Here is an 11,003-nt window from a genome sequence, read left to right on the forward strand (position 1 = left end):
TACTGTACATGTCTATGTATGGGTGCCATGGCAACAGTCCTGATGGGTCCACAAGTGTACCTGTTATCATATGCACATTATGTAATCGATGACAGTGTTAGGGGTGCATGAGGTAAGGGGGTTTGCTCTTTGCCACCCACTCTTACGAGTCACTCTCTCTTGCTAGACTCCTTCTCTCCAACACTGACTCCTATGGGTTCAGACATGCCCAGAGACACGTTCACCCTCAGTTAATGACTGCCGGTTTAAACCAGCACAGCCAAACATCCAGTACATCTGCCAAACCTGTCTGTTCCTGCTCTGCTTTCAGCTGACGGAGCAGAACTCCAGGAGACACTCAAATGTGTGATGAGATGTACAATAGTGAAATGGATGGGATTTCAACTGTGATAATGTTACAGTAAATATTTGTACCCTTAACAGCAGGTGTCCTTAATATACATGGTGAATACCAGTAAACTGACAATACATCTTAGCAAACACTCAGAACAGGACCTAGAACACAATAGCAATCAGAGATAGCAACATGGAAACCTTCTAACAAACATTAGAAAACCTAACAACTACCTAGGACCTATCTAGAACACAATAGCAACCAACAATAGCACCATGGAAACTTCCTAGCAACTAACTAAAATACCTTAGCAACAACCTAACACCCTAGGACCTACCTAGAACACAAAAGCAACCAACAATAGTACCATGGAAACCTCCTAGCAACTAACTAAAAAAAACCTAGCAACCACCTAGAACACCCAAGGACCTACCTAACACAGTAGCAACCAACAATAGTACCGTGAAAACCTCCTAGCAACTAACTAAAAAAACCTAGCAACCACCTAGAACACCCTAGGACCTACCTAACACAGTAGCAACCAACAATAGTACCATGGAAACCTCCTAGCAACAAACTAAAACACCCTAGCAACCACCTAACACCCTTGGACTTAACTTGAACCCTATAGTTACCACCGCTAGCACAATGGAATCTTCCTAACAACTAACTAAAATATCCTAGCAACCACCTAGAACACTGTAGAACGAACCTAGAACACAATAGCAATCATGATAGCATCATGGAAACCTCCTAGCAACTAACTAAAATACTCTGGCCACCACCTAGAACAGTGGTTCTCAAAGTGGGGGTCGGGACCCCCAAAGGGGTCGTGGGACAATGAAGTGGGGGTCGCCTGGTGATTTCCAAAAATCTATTTATTTTTATTAAACCAAATTTTTACCATATTTTATCCACAACCTACTGAAAAGAAAAAAAAATAGTCATTTATAATTACTATATACTACTGTATATAATTACTATAGTAGCTTATAGTTACTAGTTCTATTGGATTGCGACCCCTGGGGTAATTACATTATATTAAAGACACAGCATAGTGTCAGATGCAGCAGATTGATTTTATAACACCAAGTTAAAATTTCTGGCACATTTACAGCACTTACTTGCATTACATACAGAAGATATTGGGGGTCGCGAGTCACTGGCAATGTTATTTTGAGGGTCGCGGGCTAAAAAGTATGGGAATCCCTGACCTACAACACCGTAGGATGTACCTAGAACACAATAGCAACCACCGATAGCACCATGGAAACCTTTTAGCAACTAACTAAAATACCCTAGCAACTACATAGAACACCCAAGAACCTACCTATAACACAAAGCAATCACTAATAGCACCATGGAAACCTCCTAGCAACTAACGTAAATACCTTAGCAACCACCTAACACGTTTGGACTTACATCAACCCCAAAAGTAACCACTGATAGCACCATAAAAACCTCCCAGTAACTAACTCAAATACCCTAGCAACCACCTAGAACACTGTAGAATGTACATAGAACAAAATAGCAATCACTGATAGCACCATGGAAACCTCCTAGCAACAAACTTAAATACCCTAGCAACCACCTAACACCCTTGGACTTACCTTAAACCCAATAGTAATCACTGGTAGCACCATAGAAACCTCCTAGCAACTAACTAAAATACCTTAGCAACCACCTAGAACACCCTATGATCTACCTAGAACACAATAGCAACCAACAATAGCACCATGGAAACCTCCTAGCAACTAACTAAAATACCCAAGCAACCACCTAGAGCACTCTAGAACCTACAGTTCTTAGAACACAATAGCAACCATTAACAGTACCATGGAAATCTTCTAGCAACTAACTAAAATACCCAAGCAACCCCCTGAACTTCCTATGATCCATGTAGAACACGTTAGCAACCAACAATAGTACCATGGAAACCTCCTAGCAACTAACTAAAATACCCAAGCAACCTCCTAGAACACTCTAGAACAGTGCCTAAAAAACAATAGCAACCCCCAAAAGCATCATGAAAACCTTCTAGCAACTAACTAAAAATCCCTAGCAACCAGTCAGAGCACCCAAGAACCTACCTAGAACACAAAACAATCATTAATAGCACCATGGAAACTCCTAGCAACTAACTTAAACACCCTAGCAACCACCTAACACCCTTGGACTTAACTTGAACCAACAGTAAATACAGATAGCACCATGAAACCCTCCTAGCAACTAACTAAATACCCTAGAAACCACCTAAAACCCTAGGGTCTATCTGGAACCCACTAGCAACCATCTATAGCAGTCCTCGTAGCTAGAACTCAGAATTTTAAAAATCAATCTCCGATAGCACCATGGAAATCTCCTAACAACTATCAAAAATAGCCTAGCAAATGGTAGCTACTGTAGCAGATGCTAGCAAATCACCGCTGTTTAAGAATGCGCTCAAATGTTCACGGGAAATGGACATTTTTAAAATTTCAGTATTGATTGATACCAAATTCATGACAACACTAGGGCTGCACAGTGGGTAGCACGTTTGCCTCACAGCAAAAAGGTCGCTGGTTTGAGCCTCGGCTCGGTCAGTTGGCGTTTCTGTGTGGAGTTTGCATGTTCTCCCAGCCTATGCCGCGAGCACCACTGTGCTATATGTCAGCACACTTAACCACTAGGCTATTGGCGCTAACACGGTGGATATTATTAATAAGAACAGATGATTTTACCCATGAAATTGATCTAAACTCTTGTTCAGTTTAGAGAGATGCTAATGGTCTAATCCAATTCAATCTATGCTAAACTTAGCTAAACTAAAATAACTCCTCCCTGCTGAAAAATCAAGCTTAAACCAGCCTAGGCTGGTTGGCTGGTTTTAGCTGGTCGACCAGTCTGGTTTTAGAGGGGTTTTGGCCACTTCCAGGTTGGTTTCCAGCCATTTCCAGCCTGGTCTTTGCTGGTTAGGCTGGGAGATGACCAGCTTAAACCAGCTTGACCAGCCTAGCAGGCTGGGAGCCCAGCCAAAATCAGCTATGTCCAGCTTAAGCCAGGCTGGTCAAGCTGGTTTTAGCTGGATTTAGCTGGCCATTTTCCAGCCTGACCAGCTAAGACCAAAACCCCTCTAAAACCAGTCTGGTCGACCAGCTAAAACCAGCCAACCAGCCTAGGCTGGTTTAAGCTGGATTCTTTAGCAGGGCTGCCAGACCCAGAAATTAAATAATGATAAGAATCAACTGTTACTCTATGGGTAGCAGTACACTGAGGCTATTTTTTTAAGTGGAGTGTTCCTTTAAGAGAGAGCATACAGATGCTAATGGTCTGAGCCGATTAAATGATCTATGCTAAGCTAAGCTAAGTGAAACCGACAGACCCAGTGGTTGGTTAAATGGATTCAAAAATGATAAAACTGAACCTAATTACCTAGAACACTCTATAACTTACCTAGAACACAATAGGTCCTACTCAGAATTTTAAAAAATCAATCACCGATAGCACCATGGAAATCTCCAAACAACTATCAAAAAATAGCCAAGCAAATGATAGCTACTGTTGCAGATGCTAGCAAATCACCGCTGTTTAAGAACGCGATGTTCACGGGAAATGGAAGTTTTTGAAATTTTGATGGGGGGGATATACACATAGATATACACATATACACATATGTCTATGATCGGGAGTTTTCCTGGATGTTAGTATGCATTTTTTTTTAATAATGAAAATTTTTATTTGACATCACTTTTCTACATTGATGGATCACTTATCGCACGGGCATTCCTGACAAAAAGCTTGTGTTTGTGTGTATGGAAATGTACTATTCACTCTCCCTGTTAAATTTGATCTAATCATGTGCTGAAATACACCTCCTCTCCTGCTTTCACTGCTCATACTGACGGAGGGAGCGATTCGTTTGTGAATGAATCTCCGTTCTGAACGACTCGTTCACTAGCCGACAATAATATAAGTTTCTGGCAGCGCAGCATCTCGTTGTCATATTTCTTTTGCATTGTTTGCTGATTTATTCAACAAACCTAGCATAAAACGAGTGTTTAGTGCGAGTTGGTGCTACTTTGCCTTATGGTGAATGCAGTAAGTGACTATAGCTATTATTATAACGTGACCTGTTTAGCACAAATTTCAAAACATACAAAAACGTAAAAAACTTAATCCTATGAAATGTTCTGCCTTTGTGCTTTGTTTTCTTTGTTTGCTCGTTACTACACTCGTAGACGGCGCTTAAGTCCTGCATCTTCACGTAATAACACTGTCTTGACTAGTGCGGTTGAATGACATTTGTCCTGGGAGCACTGTACCAATGTGGCGGCGCTATAGACGCATGCTCAGGGTCCCTATGCGATATTTAGTGTATATATCTATGTCACAAATTGAGGAGCGGGGAAAGGAGGCGGAGTGGCGTGACAACGCGGGGAATCCTTCACAAACTGAGGAGCGATCACAAACCGAAAGTGGCGAGAGCGTCAAAGTAGCCAGAAGTCATTCATTTTTTAACGAGAACCGGCGGCGAGAAACAGCAGCGCGTCTTTATTGGCTATGACGCGGTTCGGAATGAAGTAGTCCACCGCCTGAGCGGAGTTCAGAGAACACAGACCTGTAAACTTTGGTTCCGACCACAGTTGTTCCCAAGAGTTTGATTATTGCGGTTCCTGGATTTTCAATTATTAAAAATCGCGACGACGTGGGGCCCCCTAATCACGCGGGGCCCCCCCGCGGTGCGTGCCCTGCGGGCCCGTCCGCTACGCCACTGGGTTTCTTCCGGAGGTTCCATTTTTCCTTCACAGTCCAAACACATGCGCTATAGGTGAATTGGATGGACTAAATTGGCTGTAGTGTATGAGTATGAGTATGTGTAAAGGCGAGAGTGTATACCTGTAGGTGTTTCCTAGTACTAGGTTGCAGCTGGATGGGCATCCACTGTGTAAAACTTAGGCTTGAACAGTTGGCGGTTCGACCCCTGATAAATAAGGGACTAAGCTGAAGGAAAATGAATGAATGACTGAATGTTGAGTCAGCTTGACTGATGTAGGTTGCGATATAAAAATTTCAGGCAGCAAGAATGTCATTACAGTCTTCCTTGTTCTCTCACATTCCTGCGCAGACGCAGGGTTTCCTTATTGAAATATAGATATAACACAAATCTCTGATCTTCCTGTGTGTGGGTGGTGGTGAATGGTGAATGAAAGCATGACAGAAATTCTCACACACACACCTTTCACAGGTGATTTCAGTTCTTTAAGCTTCACCTGAAACCCAGGTTGCGGTTGTACCTTTAGTCTCAGTGGTTTTACAATGGTCTAAGTCTGATGACACAACAAATTCTGAGCTCTTACACAATGCATAGTAAATTTAAAAGTCATCATTACATCAGTTCCTTCCTGTGAGCCTCCTTTGCCTATAAGCCGATTAAAATGCTAACGTTAAGCGCAATTTTGGGGCGTGCCCCTTCCTTTGTCATTTCAGATCTGACTTTCAGATTCCACCCACATTGTTCCTTTTGATACAATACTTAATATTTCCTTAAGTTTTCAGATTCTTTACATTTTCCTCATAACACAAAGGATGTACTGTATCAGTTTACAGTTGTTTCTCTAGCACAGAGAGACAGTGCTCAGCATTTTTACCATTCCATAAGCATGAACTGTTATTTTCAGTCTCCATAACTGGCCATCCTCAAACCCCAAAGACATGTCTGTAATGCCATACATGCTCCTGAAAGTACTACAAGTATGCAGGTATGCATTACATCAACAGCCAATGATGCATCAGCAGCACAATTCACAGAAGGATTTCAGACCATATTTACTGTAGCAATCAATCAAAATGACTTGTAAACTACAGTTGATGTCAGAATTATTAATTATAATAATTATTAATTATATTAATAATTATTAATTATAATTTGAGAATTATTAATTTATTTTTATCGGAAATAAGATTTATTTTTCAGCACATTTCTAAATATAATAGTTTTAATAAATCATTTCTAATAACTGATTTATTTTTATTTTATTATCATTTCTAATAAAAGATTTTGCATCAGCTGGAAGGGCATCCGCTGTGTAAAACATGCTGGATAAGTTGGTGGTTCATTCCGCTGTGGCGACCCCTGATGAATAAAGGTACTAAGCCGAAGGAAAATGAATGAATGAATGAATGAATGAAAACTACAGGTGAAAAGACCAAAAATACTGTGTATTTCACAGTAAAAATATAAAACAGTGTAAAAACATGTACAGCAAGATAAACAGTACAGTAAATATTAATATAGTATTTTTGCTATATATAGTTTGATTTACACTTGAACAGCATCTATGCTTATTATTCTTTTTATTCTCTATTTCCACCTGGGGATACTCATCCCGAGGTCCTTGATTCAAGACCAGAGACAAGATGATCCCAAGGTTTCCATATCCTGGACCAGGCCGTATCCTGAGCAGGAGGAGTGGAGAGCATGAGACTGATTCCTGTGACACTCCAGGGACAGATGAGTCTTCGACTGAGGCCCAGCTTCCAGCCTCCGCCGCTGAGACTACAGCTCTGCCCAAGACGTTTGGCCACCGGAGAAATTAAAATGGTGGTGCCCAACAGAGTCTGGTTTCTCTCAAGGTTTTTTTTCCCCTCACGCTGTCGCCTATAGCTTGCATGGTTTGGGATCGGTAGAGCTACGCATCGATGGATTTGCCCTCCAGTGTTTAGACCCTCAGTAGTGATTATTAAACCACACTGAACTGAACTGAACTTAAACACTATAAACTGAACTACACTGTTCCAATTTACTATGATATTTTATGTGAAGCTGCTTTGACACAATCTACATTGTAAAAGCGCTATACAAATAAAACCTGAATTGAATTGAACTTGATAGCTGGCAAGTGTAATTCATTCATTCATTCATTTTCTTGTCAGCTTAGTCCCTTTATTAATCCGGGGTCGCCACAGCGGAAAAATCCGCCAACTTATCCAGCAAGTTTTTACGCAGCGGATGCCCTTTCAGCCGCAACCCATCTCTGGGAAACATCCACACACACACTCATACACTACGGACAATTTAGCCTACCCAATTCACCTGTACCGCATGTCTTTGGAGTGTGGGGGAAACCGGAGCACCCGGAGGAAACCCACGCGAAGGCAGGGAGAACATGCAAACTCCACACAGAAAAGCCAAACGATTCGAACCAGCGACCTTCTTGTGACCTTCTACCTACTGCACCACTGCCTCGCCCTGGCAAGTGTAAGTTACTGTTAATTCTACAGAAAATTGTGAAATGTGTGCAATAATATAACAAGTAATAAGACACTTAATATGCTTATTGCAAAACAAATATGACATTTTCACATTGTAAATAACTTCACTTGTAAATAATATTAGTATTGCCTTGGAGATGGAAAATTATTATTATGCCAACTTGATGCTTTTTAAACTAAATAAACTATTACAGGCTTTCTTAAGCCACTATAGAGTTAGTCCTCAAACTTTATACTCTAGTTTGTTTTATTGTTTTGTCACTTGCTTTATTTAGGCCATAGATCACCCAAAAAAGAGTATTCTGCCATCATTATCTCTTCCTTTATTTATTCAGAACTTATTTGCCTATTTGAGTTTCTTTCTTTTGCTTTATTTATTTATTTATTTTTGGAAAATGATTTGTATTGCATGTTGCTGGAGTGTGCTTATGTATCGCTAAACACACTCGAGGTCACACTGAGGTCTAAATGAACAAACAGGAAATAACACTTTACCACAGACTTGAGGACACACGTGTCTTGCACTTTACTCTAATACTCCCTCTTCACCACCAGCCACAGCCTATGCCGCGAGCACCACTGTGCTATATGTCAGCACATCTAACCACTAGGCTATTGTTGCTGACACGGTGGATATTTTTAATGAGAACAGATGATTTTACCCCTGAAATTGATCTAAACTCTTGTTCATTTTGGAGAGATGCTAATGGTCTAATCCAATTCAATGATCTATGCTAAACTAAGCTAAACTAAAAGAACTCCTGCCAGACCCAGAGATTAAATAATGATAAGAATCAACTGTTACTCTATGGGTAGCAAAACAATGAGTCTATTTTTTAAAAGTGGAGTGTTCCTTTAAGAGGGAGCATACAGATGCTAATGGTCTAATCCGATGAAATTATCTATGCTAAGCTAAAAGTGAAACCGACAGACCCAGAGGTTGATTGAATGGATTAAAAAATGGTAACACTGAACTGTTAATCCACATGGGGAGTACTAAAATGAGACAAGTTTTTAAAGTGGAGTGTTCATTTAAAAATTAGCATACTGACGCTAATGGTCTAGTCTTATTCAATGATCTAAGGTAAGATAAGCTAAAAGTGCTCCTGCCAGACCCGGAGATTGGCTGAGTGAATAATAAAATGAAAAACTCAACTGTTTATTAATATGGGTGCTTTTTTTAAGAGTGAGCATAGGGATGCTAATGGTCTAATCCAATTTAATTACCCATGCTAAGCTAAGCTGAAAAGTGCTACGGCCAGACCCAGAGAATAGTTGAATGGATTAAAACAGTGGTGTCCAAACTCGGTCCTCCCCGGTGTCCAATTAAACACACCTGAACCAGCTAACTAAGCTCTTTCTAGCTGTACTAGACTTCCAGGCTGGTGTGTTGGAGGAAGTTGGAGCTAAACTATGCAGGATGCTGGCCCTCCAGGACCGAGTTTGGACACCCCTGGATTAAAACATGGTAAAACTCAACAGCTTATCTACATGGGGAGTACTAAAATGAGTCTACTTTTTTAAAGTGGAGTGTTCGTTTAAGAATAAGCATACTGACGCGAATGGTCTAGTCCTATTCATTGATCTATGCTAAGCTAAGCTAAACGTGCTCATGCCAGACCCGGATATTTCTTCTGAGTGGATTTAAAAATGGTAAAACTCAACTGTTTAACTGTATGGGTGATTTTTTTAAGAGTGAACATACAGATGCTAATGGTCTTTTCCGATTCAACAATCTACGCTAAGCTAAGCTAAAAGAGCTCCCGCCAGACCCAGAGACCAGTTAAATGGATTCATAAAATGTAAAACTAGCGATGCAGTGGCGCAGTAGGTAGTGCTGTCGCCTTACAGGAAGAAGGTCGCTGGGTCGCTGGTTTGAGCGCCGGCTGGGTCAGTTTATTTGGTGTTTCTGTGTGGAGTTTGCATGTTCTCCCTGCATTCGCGTGGGTTTCCTCCGGGTGCTCTGGTTTCCCCCACAGTCTAAAGACATGCGGTACAGGTGAATTGGGTTGGCTAAATTGTCCCTAGTGTGTGTGCGTGTGTGAATGAGTGTGTGTGGATGTTTCCCACAGATGGGTTGCGGCTGGAAGTCTATATTTTAAAAAAGTGAGCATACTGATGCTAATGGTCTAATCTGATTCAATGATCTATGCTAAGCTAAGCTAAAAGTGCTCCTGCCAGACCCGGATGTGGCTGAGTGGATTTAAAAATGGTAAAACTCAACAGTTTATCTATATGGGTGCTTTTTTTTAAGAATGAGCATACAGATGCTAATGGTCTAATCCGATTCAATGACCTATGCTAGGCTAAGCTTAAAGTGCTCCCATCAGACCCAGATAATGGTTGAATGGATTAAAACATGGTAAAACTCAACAGTTTATCTATATGGGAATTACTAAAATGAGTCTATTTTTTTAAAGGTGCAGTGCTCATTTAAGAGTGAGCATACAGATGCTAATGGTCTCATCCGATTCAATGATCTATGCTAAGCTAAGCTAAAAGTGCTTCCATCAGACCCAGAGACCAGTTGAATGGATTCATAAATAGTAAAACTGAACAGTTTATCTACATGGGAGTACTAAAATGAGTCTACATTTTACAAAAGTGGAGTGCTCCTTTAAGAGTGTGCATGCAGGCACGTGTTAAGCAATGACTAGACTCTCTAGAACTTTCTGTTTGATCAAGCCCCGACAGGCTGAACACACCTTTGGCCACAAAGAGGAATTCTCTCGTTTCTTTCTTTCTTTTCTCTCTTCAGTATCTTTCCTGATCTCAGGTTTCAGGGCAGTAGGCGGCGGAATAGATTTGGGAGCATGTGTTGCCGCCTGACTCACACACGTGGAACGGATAGACGGCAGGAATGAAAGCCAGGAAAACCAGGAAAACCAGGTGGTTTGCGTGCTCAGGGAGAGTGTGTGTGTTTGCTGCGTGGGAGTCCAAACATAAACCATATTGTGTATTTAAATGTGTGGTTGTGGAGCATACGTGGTTTTTTTATGAGGGTTGGAGAGGAAGTGAATTGGGGAATCTCCCGCTTCCTTGTAGGCTGTAGGCCACAGATGGGTCGTACACGTGTAAACATATAATACAAATAATGAAACAGTGCCTTTACATACACTGTAAAAAGATATCTGTTACTGTAATTAGGAGTTTCTGTATTTTGTCTTTCGTAACTGTTTATTTTCGGTTGTGAATTGCATTATGGGATGTTGATCTCTGCTTTGTCGACTTTTGATGTTGAATTTTCAACTCTACAGTTTAACAAAGTCACTTTTGTTGGCATTTCAGTATTTTGAAATATTATAATGTAGAAGAAATAATATAGAGAGAAATAATAATGTGCAGGCAGTTTAATACAAGGTTTTTGTAGAGTAATATACAACACCAACCCAGACTATATATCACTTTAAACTATTAA

This window comes from Danio rerio, chromosome 5 (assembly GCF_049306965.1).
Source record: "Danio rerio strain Tuebingen ecotype United States chromosome 5, GRCz12tu, whole genome shotgun sequence".
NCBI lineage: Eukaryota > Metazoa > Chordata > Actinopteri > Cypriniformes > Danionidae > Danio > Danio rerio.